At 43.7% G+C, this 20,661-nt stretch overlaps 1 protein-coding gene across 1 annotated transcript in view; it reads left to right on the top strand.

Annotated features, from left to right (window-relative positions):
• Positions 1-1,038: 1,038 nt before the first annotated feature.
• Positions 1,039-20,661, top strand: part of FAM149A (family with sequence similarity 149 member A) — a 44,684-nt gene continuing 25,061 nt past the window's right edge. Inside the window, exon 1 of the mRNA XM_072862679.1 lies at positions 1,039-1,194. The gene's annotated coding sequence lies outside the window, so the exon portion shown is untranslated. The remainder of the gene's footprint in view (positions 1,195-20,661) is intronic.

Genomic DNA, 20,661 nt, shown 5'->3' with positions numbered 1-20,661 from the left:
GTGCTAGGAAGACAAGGCAGGGATAAAATTCCCCCCTTTGTATCCTTGGTTGTCATCTACTACCAGATGCCAGCTTTAAGTTGATAGCGCAACTAGTTGCTTGGTATATGATCCTGGGCTCGTACGTATAAAGGAACTGTAGTATCTTTCAGCCTGTGCTGTTCTTTCAGATGCTGCCAAGGGCCATGCTACCTGCCATGTTCTGAGCTGACACGATGTTTGCTCTATCTGTAATACCCGCCATTACAGTGTCCCCAAACTGCTGCTGGCAGGACCACTCTTCTCTCCATCCAGACAGACAACCCAATGTTACAGAGCTAGTTGGTGTGCCTCCAGCTGCCTGGTAGTTGTAGCAAAAGAGAGAAAGGTCTTTGATCCTGACGCCCTCCGCTGCTCTCCAGGCTGCCTGCTTTGCACGGGGGCTGTTGCTTCTCACGGCTCCCTTCTGCCGTTGCCTGATGCGGTATAAAAAGGTGCACGGGAGTGGGTCCCTCTCGCTCCCCGTTTCTGTTAAACCCCTTCTGCGCACAAACGCGTGCACCGCACAAAGGAAGGGTGCGAAGCGGGGCCCTGCGGCCCTGGTGGATGGAGCGGGTTTCTGCCCCTTCGTGTCAGGTGGGATTTTAATCGGAGGGAAAATGCCAGGCTTTATTTCCTCCGCTCACAGGCTGCAACAGGTTACTGCCCCACGCTTCCATGTGCCTCCCCGGCGCGGAGGCTGGCGGCGGCCCGCAGGCTCCGTGCCCCCCGCCGAGGGCGGTGCGTGCCTCGGCGCCGTTTGTTTAGCCTAGCAACGCCCGCCGGGCCGGGCAGCCCCGGCCGGGAGAGCCGCCGGCCGCGCCCGCCCGGGCCTGCGGGGGCGGGAAGGGGCTCCCGCCCCGCCGCCACGAAGGTGGCGGCGCTGGACCCGGGCGCCCGCCTCGCCAGGCTGCGCCGCGCCCCCGCCGCGCCCGGCCCCCGCGCCCCGCCGCCCCCCAGCCCGCGCCCCCCGTGCGGCGGGGGCTGCGCCCCGGGCAGGGCGGTGCCGGCGGGGGGAGCGGGCGGCCGCCCCCCGCGCCCGGCAGCCGCCGCGGCGGACAAGGAGCCCGGGGGGCGGGCGGGCGCCAAGGCCCTGCTCATCGCCCTGCCCGACATCGGGGAGGAGGCGGCGGCGGCGAGCGACGGGGAGGCAGCCGGCAGCCCGCGGCGCCCCGCGTGAGTGCGCACCCCCTGAAACGGGGCGGGGGGGGGTGGGGTGTGTGCGCCCCTCTCTCCTGTGGGGTCCGTCCCCCCCGCCCTTTCCGCCTGTGCGTGTCCTGAGAGGTACTGAACGTCTCTCTAGGCTGGAGTTCCCTTCCCCCAGGGGTGTGCTGGGGCTGGGAAAGAGCCCCTGCAAGAGCAGAAGCCATGGCTTGCACGAGGGCTGTTTCTGGCGCCTGTAAGAAGCAAAGAGCTGGGCTGTGCTCGGGGTCCCGCTTGTAAGGCGGGCGGCTGTGTGCCGGGGGAACGGAGGTCAGAGCCCGGCCCCGCGTGGGCGGGAGAAAACTGCCCCTTCCCCGCGGGGAGCAACGCCCCAGGCTCGTAGGAGAGGCCGAGCGGGGAGAGCGGTCGAAGTCCAGAGGGAGCGGAGCGGGTGCTGAGCTCGAGCAGGGGTCGCAAAGATACCCCATGCAGGTGTAGGAGGTGTATCAAAGCCTGCCCCGAAGGTGCAGCTGTGCGTCAAAGCACACATCTCAGTCACTGCCTTGTAAAAATCTGTAAGCATCAATAACGGGCATGAAACTTTGTTCGGACGCCTCTGTGTTTAATCTTCAAGCTCAACCTTGGAAACGTTTAGGTTTTGCTGAAGATAAAGACACCTCTTAAGTATGTGTGCTGTAGGATTCAGTTGGTGATATTTTGCTGAAGCAGAGGGATAGTAAAGCAGAAAGTGGTTTCTTAGCATATGCGAAGCAGAAGAGCTTGCTAAAGTCAGAAATAGTTGTATTACTGTATTGGTGGAGTATTTTGTACTCTTACAAAAAAAAAGGCTACTGTATATATTACATGAACATCTATAATTGCTGCCTCTGTAGTACTAAACTATCCTAGTCTTTGATGTTACTGACAATCAGAAAAACAGTATTTTGTCAGATGTCAACAGGAATGAATATATTTTGGAAAGTTAAGTTTTTAACTCCTTAGGACTGAAATATCTTTAGTACTCTCTTAAACTTTCAGATGGGTTTTAGAACCTCTACTTTTAGCTTGGTTTCCATGTAGTATAATATTTAAATGGTAGTCCTCTGGCTTTCTGAATTAGTCTCTAGCTCTTCCCTGGCAGAGAAGTTGTGCTTATTCCCCAGCGTCCACGGTCGTTAAAGTAGGTGTGTTAGAAGGTAGGCACCTATTTAGTCCTTTTGGAATGAGTTTACGGGCCTGATGTCCGTGAATGTGGCTGATCTGTTTTTGAATGTGCTGGTAGCATTTCCTTCTGTAAGCTTTAGGAGCAACAATGTCTTGAAAGTCACTGCCTGCTCTGTTCTGGGGAAAAAACCCCAACCAAACAAACCAAAAAAGGAAGTGTTTTTCTTTTATGCCTGTTTTAAACTGATCTACTGGTTTCAGGAGTGTCTCTAGTTCTTGTGTTGCAAGGTATAGTAATCATTCATTCATCTTCTAATTTATCTACCTCTTCTATGATTTTGTAAACCTTGAGCACATCATCTCTTAGCCTTCTCCAAGAGTCCCAGCCTTTTTAGCCTTCCTTCTGAAGGAGGCTCTCTATTCCCTTAATCATGTTTGTAGCTCTTCTCTTACTCCAGTACGTCTTTCTTGAGATGCAGGGATGGGAGCTGCACATAGTATTCTGTTTGTGGACACAATAAGGTTTTACACAGCAGCAAAGTGATGCTTTCCATTTCTGTCTCAGTATCCTTCCTGATGTGGACCAGTGTTTTGTTGGTGGCTTTGGTTGTCACTGTATATTGAGTCCATGATGATTCCAGGATTGCTTTCTGAACTCTAACTGCAAGGCCCAGTGTCAGCATCATGTAAAGGTGCTTTAGATGGCTTTTTCCTGGATAACCATTGACAATACATATTTGTAAATACATACTTTTGTCTAGATATTTATAAATTTATTTTAGCAAATAGTAAATGCATTGAAATATTATAATTGCCAGGTAACTAAGCTATGTAACACTGTGAAAATAATACAAGTAAGAAGACAAACCCTCCCTGATGTACTGCTTTTTTTCCCCCTGCTCCCATCTAAGGCATTTGGTTTTGTTTCGGAATAAATTGTAAGCTCTTTCAGGCTTAAACTTTTTCTGTATTTGTTTAGCAAATAGTAAATGCATTGAAATATTATAATTGCCAGGTAACTAAGCTATGTAACACTGTGAAAATAATACAAGTAAGAAGACAAACCCTCCCTGATGTACTGCTTTTTTCCCCCTGCTCCCATCTAAGGCATTTGGTTTTGTTTCGGAATAAATTGTAAGCTCTTTCAGGCTTAAACTTTTTCTGTATTTGTGTAGAATAGTAGCCTTTCTGGCATAGGGCAGTTAATCTGGTTTGAAGTGTATCGACAGAGTTCTGTTTAGAAGGTATTTGATGCTTTATATAAACAATACCAGAACCAAATCAGTGTTGTTTGCCTAGAATTTCCCACTAGTTGTTTCTTTTTTTAATACCAAAAATGAAGCCAAGTATAATGCTGTATGAGCCGGTAGTCCTGTTGAAGGGCTGATGACTTTTATCATTAAAAGAAAAAAGGATGAAATTAACTTTTAAGACAATCTAATTGGTTCTATTGGGATGAAGGGTAAACCCTATTACACTAAAACTGGTTGTGTGCAGTAAAATGCTTATTTCGGCTTGCTATTGAAACACTTCTAACTGATATCCCCTAATTATCCCCTAACTGTTATACTTTTGTATGCATGGTGGCATTTCAAATATTTTATTCATAGCAGTCAAGCTTATTCTGATAAGGTATTGTCTGTCTTCAAAAAAACAAAACCAAACCAGAAAGATGTAGAAGAAGGAATAAGATACATCACTTTGACAAGGAAAGTCTATACCTTCACATTAGCATTTTTTAATTAGATGGTTCCACTTAAGCTTTTAGAAGAAGCATCTTAATTAAATATTGAAAACTTTAGTATTCCTTGCCTAGAGTTCAGATTTGAATTTGTGAGTTACAGAATACGATATTATATTGTTGGTAGTTACACATAGGAAGCTTTTGCTTACCCAAATGAAGCTTCTTTGTGACAAGTTTTACTGCTGTTTAAAATGTCTTAGAAGACATTGTCAATGGCCGGTGTACTTTCATTAATAGCAATTTCATAGAATCATAGAATAGTTTAGGTTGGAAGGGACCTTTAAAGGCCACCTAGTCCAACCCCCCTGCAATGAGCAGGGACATCTTCAACTAGATCAGGTTACTCAAAGCCCCGTCCAACCTGACCTTGAATGTTTCCAGGGATGGGGCATCTACCACCTCTCTGGGCAACCTGTTCCAGTGTTTCACCACCCTCATGGTAAAAGATTTCCTCCTTATATCTAGTCTGAATCTACCCTCTTTTAGTTTAAAACCGTTACCCCTTGTCCTGTTGCAACAGGCCCTACTAAAAAGTCTGTCCCCATCTTTCTTACAAGCCCCCTTTAAGTACTGGAAGGCCACAATAAGGTCTCCCTGGAGCCTTCTCTTCTCTAGGCTGAACAACCCCACCTCTCTCAGCCTGTCTTCATAGGAGAGGTGTTCCATCCCTCTGCTCATTTTTGTGGCCCTCCTCTGGACCCACTCCAATAGGTCCATGTCCTTCCTGTGCTGAGGGCCCCAGAGCTGGACGCAGTACTCCAGGTGGGGTCTTCACCAGAGCAGAGCAGAGGGGGAGAATCACCTCCCTCGACCTGCTGGCCACGCTTCTTTTGACGCAGCCCAGGATACGGTTGGCCTTCTGGGCTCCGAGCGCACATTGCCGGCTCATGTCAACTTAACTAGGAGTAATTGTTTAATAAACTAAAGGACCCATTTTATGTCTTAGTATTTTTTTCTTAGGTGCTGACAAGTTGATAGCAATCAAAATGCCCTGAGAGCGCAAAATAGTGAAAATCTGTCACTGATTTCTTCCTATCTTTCCCAGGTACTCTGAATTTTCTGTGCTCCGCAACTACCAGCAACTGCTCCTAATACCGTGTAGGGCTAAACTATAGCAGTACTTTGTAGGATTTTACATTTTCTGTTTATTTACATAGTGATTTCATATCCTTCTAATCAAATTGAAGGAGCGGTAATGAATAAATCTCCTTTTCTTCAAATAGAGGAAAAAAATCCACTTTTATTACTATTGTTTGAAAAAATATATTCTGCTGTATAAGATAATGAAATTTCTTGGAAGGATAAGAAGATGTTTTATGCTACACTAACCACAATGTGCTGGTGACACCAAGATACACAGATTCCTTTTTTAAGAAACATTATTATTGCTATCCTAACATGTTGCAATAACTAGAGGAGACAACAGCCCATAGCTGACCTGAAGATAAATTGGGCAAGGCTTAAGTTATATTGTTTAGGAGTGGTAATATTTTGTAGAAATTAATTGCACTGCTCCACATTTTCAGGATAGTTCTAACACATGGAAAATGTGTTTGTGAACATGGTATGAGAAGAGTATCTTTATCTGCAATGTGAAAATGTCACTGTCTACTGACAGCTTTTATTTCTCAGTAGCTCAAGCTTTGGCCTTCAAAATGATTAACTTTGAAAATGTGGGTGTAAGTAACTTGATGAACTGCAGAAGAGGATGGAAACTCGGATTCCCTGTCTCCTGTTTTAACCACTAAAAGCAATAGATCTCTTTCATGCTGTAATGCATACTAACCTAGATAGAGCATTGCAGTGTTACTTAGCTGCTCGTATCCATTGTTGTACTGATCTAAAAGAGTAAATGTAGTAATGTGGTGGTTTGCCATGGTCTATTTTTTGCATTGCAAATAAGTGTAAAAGAGCTTAGAGGTACATTTTAATTTTACATGGTACTATGGAAGTCAATATTCCTCTAGATGGATGGAACTAAAAATAATTCCTAACATGTTATAATATTATATGTAACGTAAGGGTTTTGGTAAAGTCGCATGAAGTTTCCAGCAAGTAGCTAATCAGCTAGAGAATAAATGTCAAAAAAAAAAAAAGGCTAAAACCAAAGAATCCCAATTTTCCTCAAAGTGCTTTTATTGCTTTCAGATGCTAAGAACTTATTGCAATATTGGTCTGTGTTGTTTATAGGAAACTAAGGTGGTACGTTTACAACCAAGCATTTTATTTCTGATCCAGTGCTCGGTGAGCAGGATCACTAGCGTTAGCCATGGAAAGGAGAAGAGGAAGGGCCCTGGGCCCATGTTGTTACACTTAACTGTGACTGAGATTTCCTCTAAAATCTGGTGAGTTGGGGGCTAGAAATGCATTCTACTTTATAATGTCTATAATTTTTTTTTATTGCTTGTCAGTGTAGAGTTCAGTGTGCAATTGTTTGTGGGGTTACACTTTTTAGTTTCTCCTTGGCCCATAGTGGCACAAGATCAATTTTTTTTTTTCCCCAATATTTCTGGCAAGGTAGAAGATTCTTGGATCCTACAGTAGTTTGTTGGAAGTTCATGGTCTTTTCAGTGGTGAAATCGCTCCTGTCAGCTTGATCAAGTTCTAAAGGAATTAGAGATTTCTTGTCTTGACAAAATACTGAACTTGGGACTGAATGAACCAGTCTTTTCTAGCTGTTGCCAGAATCTTGTTGGAAAATTCTTGAACTGGTGTGTATGTGTACTTGTGCATGTGTGTATGTGTACGTTATATGGATAATAGGGTGGGGACTTCTGTGCTGTTTTGACTCCTTCACTTGAAAACACATCTGCATAAAGTACACAAGTTGGCACACAACTATTTTTACCAGATAATTTCTTCTGAAGGGGAAGTCTTAAGTAACCAATACAGGAAGCAATTGCTAAAAACATTGTCTTTTTCTTACCCCTGTATTTTTTACAAAAGCACATTCTAAATAGGTCTTAAAAGCCCTGGAACTAGGCTTTAGGATTAACATGTAAAGCTTGTTAGCATTTTTGCTAAAAATATATATATATACAAACTTTATACTCCATTCAGAGAGTGTGGAATGCTTTTATTCTATAAGCTGTAAGGGATAAATCCTAAATAGTATGCTTTGAACAGTGCAATGAGTATCTTGCAATGAGACAGTTTAACAGTCTCTGAGAGTATCATTACAGTGTTTTCATCCAGACAGAAATCTTCATAGTGAGGCAAAATGAAACACAGCATTCAGTTGTATGGTCAGCAAATAACTGTCCATTGGTAAATAAAACAGAAGCACATATAAAAGTGTTTCACCGTTTCAGTAGATTAAAAATATGGGTTACATATGTCAAGGTTGAACAAGTTCCACCTCAATAACCTGTACTTGTCACTCACTAAAATGTGTCCCAGCTGCCTAAGCAGTGCAGGAGTAAAACATTAAATAACACATGGCTGCTGAGACAGGGTACAAGCAAGCCACATGTACAGTTTTAGAGAACACGTTTAGAGTTCAACATATATTTACAAAGTATGTCTGGTTTGTAACCAAGGAGGACACATTCCAGTAGAAATATTCAATGTGACCAATTGCCCAAAGTCATACTGATTGACTATTTTAATATATGTGATGACATGACTGTGTTCCTCTTTACAAAGAGCATACTGGGAACTTTAATTTTCTTCACCAAAATGTAAATTCCTGTGGATTGTTTATTACAGGTTATTATGCTACAAGAGGTAATATAGGAGAACTAAAACATGACACGAAGAATCCAAACCCTTTGTCTTGCTTTCTGTTTTGCAACCTATTTCTAGTGGCTTTCATGTTCTCTCCATTGTTTTCATCTCCTTTTCATGTTATTCCCCCTCTTCCTCCTGCTCATTGCCTTTCACAACACTTTCTGAATGACTGATCGTTTTTACATCCTTACTCTTCTCGCTCCTGACTAGGTGTGCTGAATGCCTAATAGTCTTCAAAATACGTCCTCTTTTGGCCGTGTAGATTTTTCTGAATAGATTGGTTACTGTCTTTCTATCTACTATCTAAAACCATCTTCTTATCTCAACAGTCACCAGAGGTTTTAATGCATTGTTCAACAGTTGAATTTAATTTTGGTTTCTTTATTACCTTTCTATAACCTGAAATTAAAGTGTATATCATTTTTTTTCCCCTATGTTAAAAAGAAATACCTTTGTCTGTTGGCCTGTGTATGGACACACAGCTTGAGCGCTGCTGTGCATGCTTGTTCAGTTCATAGGTGCTAAGGTGAGGTGAAAGCTGGTGAGCTGCTGGGTGATGTAGTGGCATCGTGTCCCACAGGCTGCAGCCAGCGAGGAACAGAGGATTAGCACAGTGACTTGATGGCTCTTTTAATAATCAGAAGGCAGCTGTGTGCATGAGGGATTTCTCATAGTTGTGCAGCAGGAGATTACCTAATTGAACACTGTCCATCATCAGCATGTAATCCCTGCTCTGGCTGATACACCTTTATTTCAGCATATTTACATAGTGAGCACTTGTGCTTTAAAATGTGTGAAATGTGCTCTTTAATGCCTCCTGATATGAAAGAAAAGCATTGAAATAAGGACATGCTGCTCTGGGAACTTATTGCAAGATTGATTAGTACTTGAGATAAGCCTTGGAAGAGATGGGTACACAGTACTGGCAGTATTTTAATTGTATCCTTATTTTTGTTACTAATGGCTACAGAATTGGAGGGAGAGGCTTCTGCAGTGTAGTATTTTGCAAGAGTATTGGAGCACTTGCTGAAGTTTGATACTGAGTGTTATTGGCAACCTAGTAGATTAAATAGTGTATTGAATATTGTCTGGTAGTTTAAGTGAACAAAAGTGAAAGTACAGCTTTCACTGTGTGAAAAGCAGACTAGATGCAGTAGGTATATATATATATATTTTTTTTTTTTAACATTATAAACTCGATGTCTTGACCTCACTGCAAAATTTTGTAAGGTATTTAAAACAGAGACTTAAATAACTTCATTGCTTGAAATGAAAGTGATCTCTTTGATGTTACGCTGATGAAAGAAGTTGTCCTGGTTTCGGCTGGGATAGAGTCAATTTTCTTCCTAGTAGCTGGTATAGTGCTGTGCTTTGGATTTTAGTATGAGAATAATATTGATAACACGCTGATGTTTTGGCTGTCGCTAAGCGGTGTTTACACTGGTCAAGGACTTTTTTTTTTTTCCCTTCAGCTCCCCATGCTCTGCCAGGTGCCCAAGAAGCTGGGAGGGGGCACAGCCAGGATAGTTGATCCAAGCTGGCCAAACAGCTATTCCATACCATATGATGTCATGCCCAGTGTATAAACTGGGGGAGTTGGCCGGGGGGTAGCGATCGCTGCTTGGGGACTGGCTGGGTGTCGGTCGGCGGGTGGTGAGCGGTTGTATCATTTTTTTTATTATTATTATTTCCCCCCCCCCCCTTTTTTCCCTCCCTTGGGTTTTGTTCCTCTTTCTCTCTCTCTCGTTGTTTTCCTTCTCATTACAATTCATTATTATGATTACTATTATTCTGTTCCAATTATTAAACTGTTCTTATCTCAACCCACGAGTTTTCTTACTCTTGCTCTTCCGATTCTCTCCCCCATCCCACTGGGGGGGGAGTGAGCGAGCGGCTGCGTGGTGCTTAGTTGCCGGCCGGGGCTAAACCACGACAGTCCTTTTTGGCACCCAACGTGGGGCTCAAAGGGTTTGAGATGATAACAGATTAACCAGAACGTATTAAGGAATTTAGATGTTAGTAGTTGTGGGACGTGATATTGATCCATCTGTTCCTAGCATTGGTTTACCTGATCTGCACCATGCTCATTTTTTTGCTGTACATGTTAAAGATTGGTGTTGGTTTTTGCAGTTTGTTGTGCTCTGCTTTAATTGGTGATGTTTTGCCCGTGAGATTTGTTATTAAAGCAGTGACCTTGGGTTTATTTAGGTATCTAAGTTCTGTACTGAAACCATTATTGTATGTCGGGTATCATCTTATGGAGACAATTCGCAATTATACCTCTTCCTCTGAGAGGTTTTTTATGGAGGAAATGCAGAATTGTACCTTCACTACTTTCTTCTACAATGCTTCCTCCTTCATTACAATAACTTTTCAGTATTTTGAACAACCTTGGGTAGTTAAGATACTTCTATTGGTATTGCTTGGGAATATTGTTTCGATCTTGTCCAAGGTTAGTAAGCAATTTAAGAATATCATCCAGAGATCTGCCCCAAGGCTGGATAGTTATGAGTGGCAGGGTGTGTGGAATAGCATGGGCAAATGCCTAAGTTATTGGGCACCTCCAGTGTTTTGGAACTTCACCCCTGAACAAGTGCAGAATCCTGAAAAATTAGTAGAATATTTGGAAAAAGTATGTCGTCACCCTGCCAATTCTAGGGAGACACAAATCACTGCAATGTGCTGGGGTCTGGCCCAGGCCTACCGAGCCCTGTTCAACACTATTCAGAACCCTCAAGGATCTGGTGACAAAATGCCAGGCACTGTGGCTGCTCCAGCCCCCCCTGCGACAGGCACTGCGGCTGTTCCAGTCACCCCTGTGACAGGCACTGCGGCTGCAGCTGCTCCGGACAACTCCGTTACAAGCATTGCGGTTCAAACAGGGAACGAACCCGTGTCAGTATCAGTCACCCCTATACATAAAAAGAAATCCTGGAAGCAAAAGTCAGCTCGTTTAGAAAGGGAAGATGAAAGAGCAGGGCCATCACAGGGAGAGGAAGAGGAAGAGGGAGAACTCGTAAATGAGACGGAAACCACCCAATCCCTATCCCTGAGTGAGCTGCGAGATATGCGAAAAGATTTCAGCCATTGTCCAGGCAAGCACATTGTCACCTGGCTGCTCCAATGCTGGGATAGTGGGGCCAGTAGGCTGGAATTAGAAGGTAAGGAAGTCAAGCAGCTGGGATCTATTTCTAGGGAAGGGGGCATTGACAAAGCGATTGGAAAAGGGGAACCAGCCCGCAGCCTCTGGAGGCGACTCCTGTCAGCTATAAAAGAAAGATATCCCTTCAAAGAAGATGTTGTATATCGCCCCGGGAAATGGACCACCATGGAGAAAGGTATCCAGTACCTGAGGACATTAGCTGTGCTGGAAGTGATTTATGGTGACCTGGACGACGTGCGGTCACCCACAGATCCAGACGAGGTCCAGTGCACAAGACCTGTGTGGCAGAAGTTGGTACGAAACGCACCACCATCGTGTGCCAAGTCATTGGCAATACTGACCTGGAAAGACGGAGACGGTCCAACAGTGAATGAAGCTGCTAGTAACCTCCGGGAATATGAATAAAGTATCTCTTCCTCCCTTGTCTCAGCTGTGGAGAAACTGTCCTGGAAGGTCCAGCGACTCGAAGAAGATATGTCCTACTCCCCACCTATACGGACCAGTGTCTCAGCTATTAGGAGTCAGCATTCCTCTGCTCAAGGGAGAGGATATAGAGGGTACACACCACGGGGCACCCTATGGTTTTACTTGCGTGACCACGGAGAGGACATGAGGAAGTGGGATGGAAAACCTACCTCAACCCTAGAGGCATGGGTACGTGAGTTGCAAGGAAAAACAATCACCAAAGGGGGTTCTTCCAGGAAAATTGCTGCTCCCGTTTCCAGTGGACAGTTCCCCAGACAGAGTAAAAGGGCTGATCTTACTTCTGATCTTAATGAAGAAACTCCTGACTCATATACACAAGAAATGGGTAATGAATCTTATGGCCAGGATTAGGGGGGCCCTGCCTCCAGCCAGGTGGAGGAAAGGGACAACTGGGTTTACTGGACTGTGTGGATTTGATGGCCTGGGACATCAGACCCACAGGAGTATAAGGCTCTAGTAGACACCGGTGCACAGTGTACCCTAATGCCATCAAGCTATACAGGGGCAGAACCCATCTGTATTTGTGGAGTGACAGGGGGGTCCCAACAGCTAACTGTACTGGAGGACAAAGAGAGCCTAACTGGGAATGAGTGGCAAAAGCACCCCATTGGGACTGGCCCAGAGGCTCCGTGCATCCTTGGCATCGACTACCTCAGGAGAGGTTATTCCAAGGACCCAAAAGGGTACCGGTGGGCTTTTGGTATAGCTGCCTTGGAGATGGAGGAAATTAAACAGCTGTCTACCTTGCCCGGTCTCTCGGAGGACCCTTCTGTTGTGGGGTTGCTGAGGGTCTAAGAACAACAGGTGCCAGTCGCTACCACAACAGTGCACCGGAGGCAATATCGTACCAACCGAGAGTCCCTGATTCCCATCCATGAGCTGATTCATCGACTGGAGAGCCAAGGAGTGATCAGCAAGACTCGCTCACCTTTTAACAGTCCCATATGGCCAGTGAGAAAGTCTAATGGAGAGTGGAGACTGACAGTAGACTATCGTGGCCTGAATGAAGTCACGCCACCCCTGAGTGCTGCCGTGCCGGACATGCTGGAACTGCAATACGAACTGGAGTAAAAAGCAGCCAAATGGTATGCTACAATTGATATTGCTAATGTGTTTTTCTCAATCCCTTTGGCAGCAGAGTGCAGGCCACAGTTTGCTTTCACTTGGAGGGGTGTCCAGTACCCCTGGAATCGACTGCCCCGGGGTGGGAACACAGCCCTACCATTTGCCAGGGACTGATCCAGACTGCACTGGAACAGGGCGAAGCTCCAGAACATCTGCAATACATTGATGACATTATCGTGTGGGGCAATACAGCAGAGGAAGGTTTTGAGAAAGGGAAGAAAATAGTCCAGATCCTCCTGAAAGCCGGTTTTGCCATAAAACAAAGTAAGGTCAAGGGACCTGCACAGGAGATCCAGTTTTTAGGAATAAAATGGCAAGATGGATGTCGTCAGATCCCAATGGATGTGATGAACAAAATAACAGCCATGTTTCCACCAACTAGCAAAAAGGAAACGCAAGCTTTCTTAGGTGTTGTGGGTTTTTGGAGAATGCATATTCCAAATTACAGTCTGATTGTAAGCCCTCTCTACCAAGTGACCCTGAAGAAGAACAATTTCAAATGGGGCCCTGAGCAACGACAAGCCTTTGAACAAATTAAAGGGGAGATAGTTCATGCAGTAGCCCTTGGGCCAGTCTGGGCAGGGCCATATGTGAAAAATGTGCTCTACACCACAGCCGGGGAGAATGGCCCTACCTGGAGCCTCTGGCAGAAAGCACCAGGGGAGACTCGAGGTTGACCCCTAGGGTTTTGGAGTCGGGGATACAGAGGATCCGAGGCCCACCATACTCCAACTGAGAAAGAGATATTGGCAGCACATGAAGGGTTTGAGCTGCTTCAGAAGTGGTTGGTACTGAAGCGTAGCTCCCCTTGGCACCTCGACTGCCAGTGCTGGGCTGGATGTTCAAAGGGAGGGTCCCCTCTACACATCACGCAACTGATGCTACGTGGAGTAAGTGGGTTGCACTGATCACACAACAGGCTCGGATAGGAAACCCCATTCGCCCAGGTATCTTGGAAGTAATTATGGACTGGCCAGAAGGCAAAGATTTTGGAATATCACCAGAGGAGGAGGTGACGCATGCTGAGGAGGCCCCACTGTACAATAAACTACCAGAAAATGAGAAGCAATATGCCCTGTTCAATGATGGGTCCTGTCATATTGTAGGAAAGCATCAGAGGTGGAAGGCTGCTGTATGGAGTCCTATAGGACAAGTTGTAGAAACTGCTGAAGGAGAAGGTGAATCGAGCCATTTGCAGAAGTAAAAGCCATTCAGCTGGCTTTAGACATTGCTCACCAAAAGAAGTGGCCAGTGCTCTATCTCTACACTGACTCATGGATGGTGGCAAATGCCCTGTGGGGGTGGTTACAGCAATGGAAGCAGAGCAACTGGCAGCGCAGAGGTAAACCCATCTGGGCTGCCGCACCGTGGCAAAATATTGCTGCCTGGGTAGAGAACCTGGTTGTAAAAGTACACCATGTAGATGCTCATGTACCCAAGGGTAAGGCCACTGAAGAACATCAAAACAGCCAGCAGGTGGATCAGGCTGCTAAGATTGAAGTGGCTCAGGTGGATCTGGACTGGCAACATAAGGGTGAATTATTTATAGCTTAGTGGGCCCATGACACCTCAGGCCATCAAGGAAGAGATGCAACATATAGATGGGCTCGTGATCGAGGGGTGGGCTTGACCATGGACACTATTGCACAGGTTATCCATGAATGTGAAACATGCGCTGCAATCAAACAAGTCAAGCGGTTAAAACCTCTGTGGTATGGAGGGCGATGGCTGAAATATAAATATGGGGAGGCCTGGCAGATCGATTATATCACGCTCCCACAAACCCGCCAAGGCAAGCGCTATGTGCTTACAATGGTGGAAGCAACCACTGGATGGCTGGAAACATATCCCGTATCCCATGCCACTGCCTGGAACACTATCCTGGGCCTTGAAAAACAAGTCCTATGGTGACATAGCACCCCAGAGAGAATTGAGTCAGACAACAGGACACATTTTCGAAACAGTCTCATAGACACCTGGCCCAAAGAGCACGGCATTGAGTGGGTATATCACATCCCCTATCATGCAACAGCCTCTGGGAAAATTGGACGATACAATGGACTGTTAAAGACTACACTGAGAGCAATGGGTGCTGGGACGTTTAAACACTGGGATACACATTTAGCAAAGGCCACCTGGTTAGTCAACACTAGAGGATCTGTCAATCGATCTGGCCCTGCTCAATCAAAACTTTTACGCACTGTAGAAGGGGATAAGGTCCCTGTAGCACACATAAAAAATATGCTGGGGAAGACAGTCTGGGTTACTCCTGCCTCAGGCAAAGGCAAGCCCATTTGTGGCATTGCTTTTGCTCAAGGACCCGGGTGTACTTGGTGGGTAATGCGAAAGGATGGGGAAGTCTGATGTGTACCTCAAGGGGATTTGATTTTGGGTGAGAATAGCCAATGAACTAAATGGTATGATGTTAACTGCTATATAATACTGTGTGTCATCACTTTTATGGTTACTATACACCATATCAATGGTATTTCAATAAGGATCACCCAGATTAGTGAAGAATGAACTTCAATGAAAGCAAGCAAAGTGCAGTGATGATGGAACCAGAACTGGCTTCAGCATGCAACAATCCAACACCACATACCATCTCTTCTGCCATGAGGGACTATTATGACAGGTGGAGCCCAGGGTCATGGACTAAATGAACTTAATAAACATTTAAGAAGGATGGCCCATGGACCAAGGGAATGATAACTGTGTGTACATATATATATATATATATATATATCAAGAGACAGGAAAAGTGGTGGTGATTAATTGTATTAGAAAGGGTAGAACCTGGGCATGACATAAATGGTATAGAATAAGGGGTGGATACTGTCCTGGTTTCGGCTGGGATAGAGTTAATTTTCTTCCTAGTAGCTGGTATAGTGCTGTGTTTTGGATTTTAGTATGAGAATAATATTGATAACATGCTGATGTTTTGGCTGTCGCTAAGCGGTGTTTACACTGGTCAAGGACTTTTTTTTTTCCCTTCAGCTCCGCATGCTCTGCCAGGTGCTCAAGAAGCTGGGAGGGGGCACAGCCAGGATAGTTGATCCAAACTGGCCAAAGGGCTATTCCATACCATAATATGTCATGCTCAGTATATAAACTGGGGGAGTTGGCCGGGGGGTAGCGATCGCTGCTCGGGAACTGGCTGGGCGTCGGTCGGTGGGTGGTGAGCGGTTGTATAATTTTTTAAAATTATTATTGTTATTACTATTATTATTTTTTTCCCTTTTTTCCCTCCCTTGGGTTTTGTTCCTCTCTCTCTCTCGTTGTTTTCCTTCTCATTACAATTCATTATTATGATTACTATTATTCTGTTCCAATTATTAAACTGTTCTTATCTCAACCCATGAGTTTTCTTACTCTTGCTCTTCCGATTCTCTCCCCCATCCCACCGGGGGGGAGTGAGCGAGCGGCTGCGTGGTGCTTAGCTGCCGGCTGGGGCTAAACCACGACATGCTATGAAAATATATTAACTGAATTTCCAAATGTACATCCGTAACAAGAATATAAAGGGCAAGTCTTGTGGACCACTTCCACATGTTTTTTTAGGGTGCTACTCCCTCCCTGTCTGTTCACGGACACTTGATCCTGCAGCAGTAAATGCCTCCTATCAGATCCAAAGAAATAAAACACCTTCTCTAAGACACTAATTAGCATTCTTTATTATTGCAGTTAATTAAGATGATAGTATTTTTCTTAATGTTAATTCATAATATATATTAAAAAGTCAGATTTACTTCTATAAATAGAAGAGGTACTTAATACGCATATCTTGTTCTCAGAAATTGTTTATATTTCCTAGAACCAAGTATTATAGCTGTGTTTCCATTTTCACAGTGAACCAAGATTAGGAATAGATTAAAAAATACATATAATACTCAGCAAGCTCATGCCATCTTAAAGGCTTTATAATTTTGAAATACATTAAAAATTTGTAGAAGAATAAATTTACTATATAGTAAATTTACTACTTATAGTTTAAAGAACTGAGCCTAGCTTTAAAATCAGAACAGTTTATTGTTACTCTGTCTTGTAAAGATAGGAAGCAGAACTCAACACAGATCATGGTTGCAAAAGCCTTAAATCTATTTCAGGATTCAATTCGAAAATGCCTAATATTAGGCATTGCACTTAAGTCTGTGCAGTACAAATATCCACCTAAGATGCTATGTTGTATGTACAGGGTATTATTCTTAGAATCATAGAATATCTCAAGTTGGAAGGGACTCATAAGGATCATCAAGTCCAACTCCCTGCTCCTCGCAGGACTACCGAAAATTAAATCATATGACTAAGAGCATCGTCCAGATGCTCCTTGAACTCTCATAGGCTTGGTGCCATGACCACTTCCCTGGGGAGCCTGTTCCACCAACCTGTGACTGACCACCCTCTCAGTGAAGAACCTTTTCCTAATGTGTGATCTGAACTTCCCCTGACACAGCTTCATACTATTTCCACGTGTCCTGTCACTCATCACCAGAGAGAGGAGATCGGCACCTCCCCCTCCACTGCCTGCCTTGAGGAAATTGTAGACTGTGCTGAGGTCACCCCTCAGCCTTCTCTTCTCCAAGCTGAACAGACCAAGTGACTTCAGCTGCTCCTCCTAAGTGTTGCTCTCAAGCCCTTTCACCATCTTGATCGCCCTCCTCTGGACACACTCTGATAGTTGGATGTCCTTCTTATATTGGGGCACACAAAACTGCACACAGCACTTGAGGTGGGGCTTTGCCAGTGCAGTGTAGAGTCTTATTTGTGTATTAAAAATTATGGCCTATTTTTCCCTTATTCCACCTCTTTACAAGTAGCCCTGAAGATGCAGGGGGATACTATATGTGCACTGCTATAGGTGTGGTCAGTAGTTTAAAAGAAAGTTATGTTCACTTATTTTTGATTTTTCTTCCCTCCAGATGCAATATCAAGTGGAGACCTTAACCCTAAGGAGAAACAGATCTTGGTAAAAGAGGTGATTTTGAGTGGTGGTTCTGAGCTGCGGTGGGATCTTCTGCTGGCCAAGATTTTTTTTTTTTTCCTCTAGCCATTATGCAATTGCTGCCCAAAACTGAGATACAAGATCAAATCACAGCCTTCTTGGAGGCCATTTGCCTACCTACTCTATAGTCATTGCCATGTTATCATGAGATAATGAGGATGTATATTCATCAGCTGCGTTGCACTGATGAGCAATGACATTCCTTTGGCAGTCTTTCAAGATTACCTCCTCTCTGGAGCTGAAGGCAGTGTATTCTAAAGCTATTTTCTTTTAGAACCAAGTGTGTCTTTTATGATTATTTAGGAAAAGATTTTTAGCTACATATGAAGGACTTTACATTGTGGCAAATTATGTTAATTTGCTCAGATCACAAAGATTGTCACCTGAAAACTCACTAAAAGTTCAACTGTATGAACACTCCCAGGGTAGTCTAATCATCAAAGCATCAGTAACCCATATATAGATTAAAAGATATTAAGTGCCAGTTCTGAAAAAGGAAGGGCCCAATCAGGTGGTACGATAAAAGGCTAACAGTAGAAAAACTCTGATAAAGGTTCTTATTTTCAAGCTTCAGATGAAGTCAATACTTCCTTGAAAAATGAGCAAGCTGACTGAAAGCACTGAAATGCTTGTGACAATGCTCATTAATAGATAAGAGAGCAAAATGAAAATAATCTCTGGGTCTGGAGTGACGCTCATCAACAAAGACGTGTGCTATCATTTTTTTGGGTGTATCTTTGCTAGTTGTCAAGTCTGCTACGCAGCCTCTGGCATGTTCAGTAATGATTATGATAAAGATGATGTGTTGCTGGAAGCTCAGAAGGTAAATGTTTGCTATACCTCATTCCACGGCAGATTTCTTTTTCCCCTCATTGAGCCATGTCATTTGTAAGCAAACAGGCAAAACGGATATTATAGCTGTCTTAAAATAATTTTCTGCCGAAGGCTAGATCAAAGATCTATTAAATTTCTCATGATTCTGCTTCATTTGCTGTGCACCTACTGGGGTTACCTCGGCTAAACTATTCCAGAGGTGACTTTTCAAGATATGCCACAATTGTCGTAACTTTGAGAAAGCTGAAGAATTAGGGATTGTAAGCAGGAACAGGCATTGTTGTCATCTACCTTGATTTCCTTTGTATTGCTGCAATGAGTAATTAAAGGCTGAGCCAAACTGAGTGCTTTCAACAGTTGTAAAAGTCACTGGATCTGTCTCGTAAAAGGTCCGGACTGCTGAAGGAAGATTCGGTGCTGTTGTATTAACCACATGTGAGTATGCTCAGCCCTGAGCACTGTTGCTACAGCACAGTCTTCAGATACACCTCCTCTAGCATCTGCCAACGATGTTAAGTACTATCTGACATACTTGGCAGTTTGTGGTCACTGAAGTTGAGGGTGAAAATGCTCTTATCTTCTTAGAGGTCCTCTGAGTCTGTTTGGAAAAAAAGTAAACAAACACCTGTCTTGTCAAGCAATACAGGGAGAGTGTACCACAGTTGACCGCAACCAAGTTGGACAGATGACCACCTCACCTAGAGGGAAGAGGGTGTGTGTATTTCCTATGAGCTTTGTACTTTCTGTGGTATAAATGTTCCACTATAATGCTGCATTGCATGCCTGGAATATTTTTCATCATTGATGCAGAAAGCAGCTGGGGGACATGTAGAAGGGCCTTTTTGTGCAGTGATGGTAACTCAGTGTTGTTTGTAATGAAGTTTGTATGTTCTGCTCTGTGAACAAGATAGTGACCAGGAGTGGTCTATTCACTTCCATGAAACTGCTCCTGAAGGGTGGGCACTGCATTGGCAGTAACCCTTTACAGAGGAATATTTAAGCAGCGTAGATTTGTGGAGTAACAACTTCTGTTCATTATATCACTTCAAAGAAGAATAAGAAATAGGCTCCCATAGTGATAGTCCCAAACCAGTGTAAGAAAGGATAGTGTGATTTCAAAATCAATTCCTTCCCATAGATCTATACATTTATGCTAAAGAGAGCTTATATTTTTATTTTTTAATAGTCTCATATTGAAGTTTTCTATAAATCTGTCATACAAATAATAGTGGTCTCTTGGTTTTACAAACTAAGTGTGGGATGGAACAACCAGCAGAAAGTGAGAAAATGAATGAAATTAATAATGTATGATGAATTATGAGAGTATGATGTATTTAGTATATTTACATTTGTTACAAATCATGCTTCCAAAATAGAAAAGAATATGTAAAGAAAGAATATGTAAAGAATATGTGAAGAAGATGGGAGATCTAAGAAAATGAATTCTCTTAGACAACAAGGCAGCAGCTTTATTAGAGATTAGGATATTATATGTTGTTGGCAATGGAGCAATGTGTAATAAATATTTTTATCAGAGGCTGTGGCTACAAAATAGACTTTTACTCATCTGTTAGAGAGATCTCGTGCATGTTTCATAGATAGTAAAGTTAGTATTTTTCTCTGTTCATTGACTTTTCTGAACTCCTCTGGTTGAATGCCTTTTGGCATCTCCTTTTGTAACACTCTCCAGTTCCAAATTAGGGTGGCGGAAGTAGTAGTAGTAATAATAGACTCCTTCTCAATTAATTATCCATAGAATTATCATTGCCTTGTTGGGAAGGGAGGAAGAAAGGGCTTGGTTTAGAGTAATGCAGTTGCTATTGTGTTTTTTCCTATTAAGATTTTTTGTATAACTTGGTGGTAGGGTGTGAGGGGTGACCCGTGACTATTTCTTGCAGTTGCAGTGACAAACAAGCCTTCCAAAAAGCAAAAAGGTTACACAAAATCTAACTCTTGGTCTCAGTCTTTACACTGAGCGAACGTAGGAAAAGGCGGGAGATGAGCTTAAGTGTGGATAAATGAAAAGAATGTATTTAGGGGAATAATAATCAAAACCTACCTTACATAATGCTGACCTCAAAACTAGCAGTTATGACTCAGGAATGAGATCTTGGCAGTGTCTTTGATAGTCTGTGAATGATTGCCTCTGCGCACAGTGGTATCCAGAAAAAGCAATAAAATCTTGTTCCTCACCAGGCACAGAGTGGAAAGCACCATTTCACTGCAGCGTACTACATCTTGTGTGCTGCGTGC

This window comes from Ciconia boyciana, chromosome 5, assembly GCF_034638445.1.
Source record: "Ciconia boyciana chromosome 5, ASM3463844v1, whole genome shotgun sequence".
NCBI lineage: Eukaryota > Metazoa > Chordata > Aves > Ciconiiformes > Ciconiidae > Ciconia > Ciconia boyciana.
Note: the sequence above shows the minus strand (reverse complement) of the source record. Positions and strands in the feature narration are given on the sequence as shown.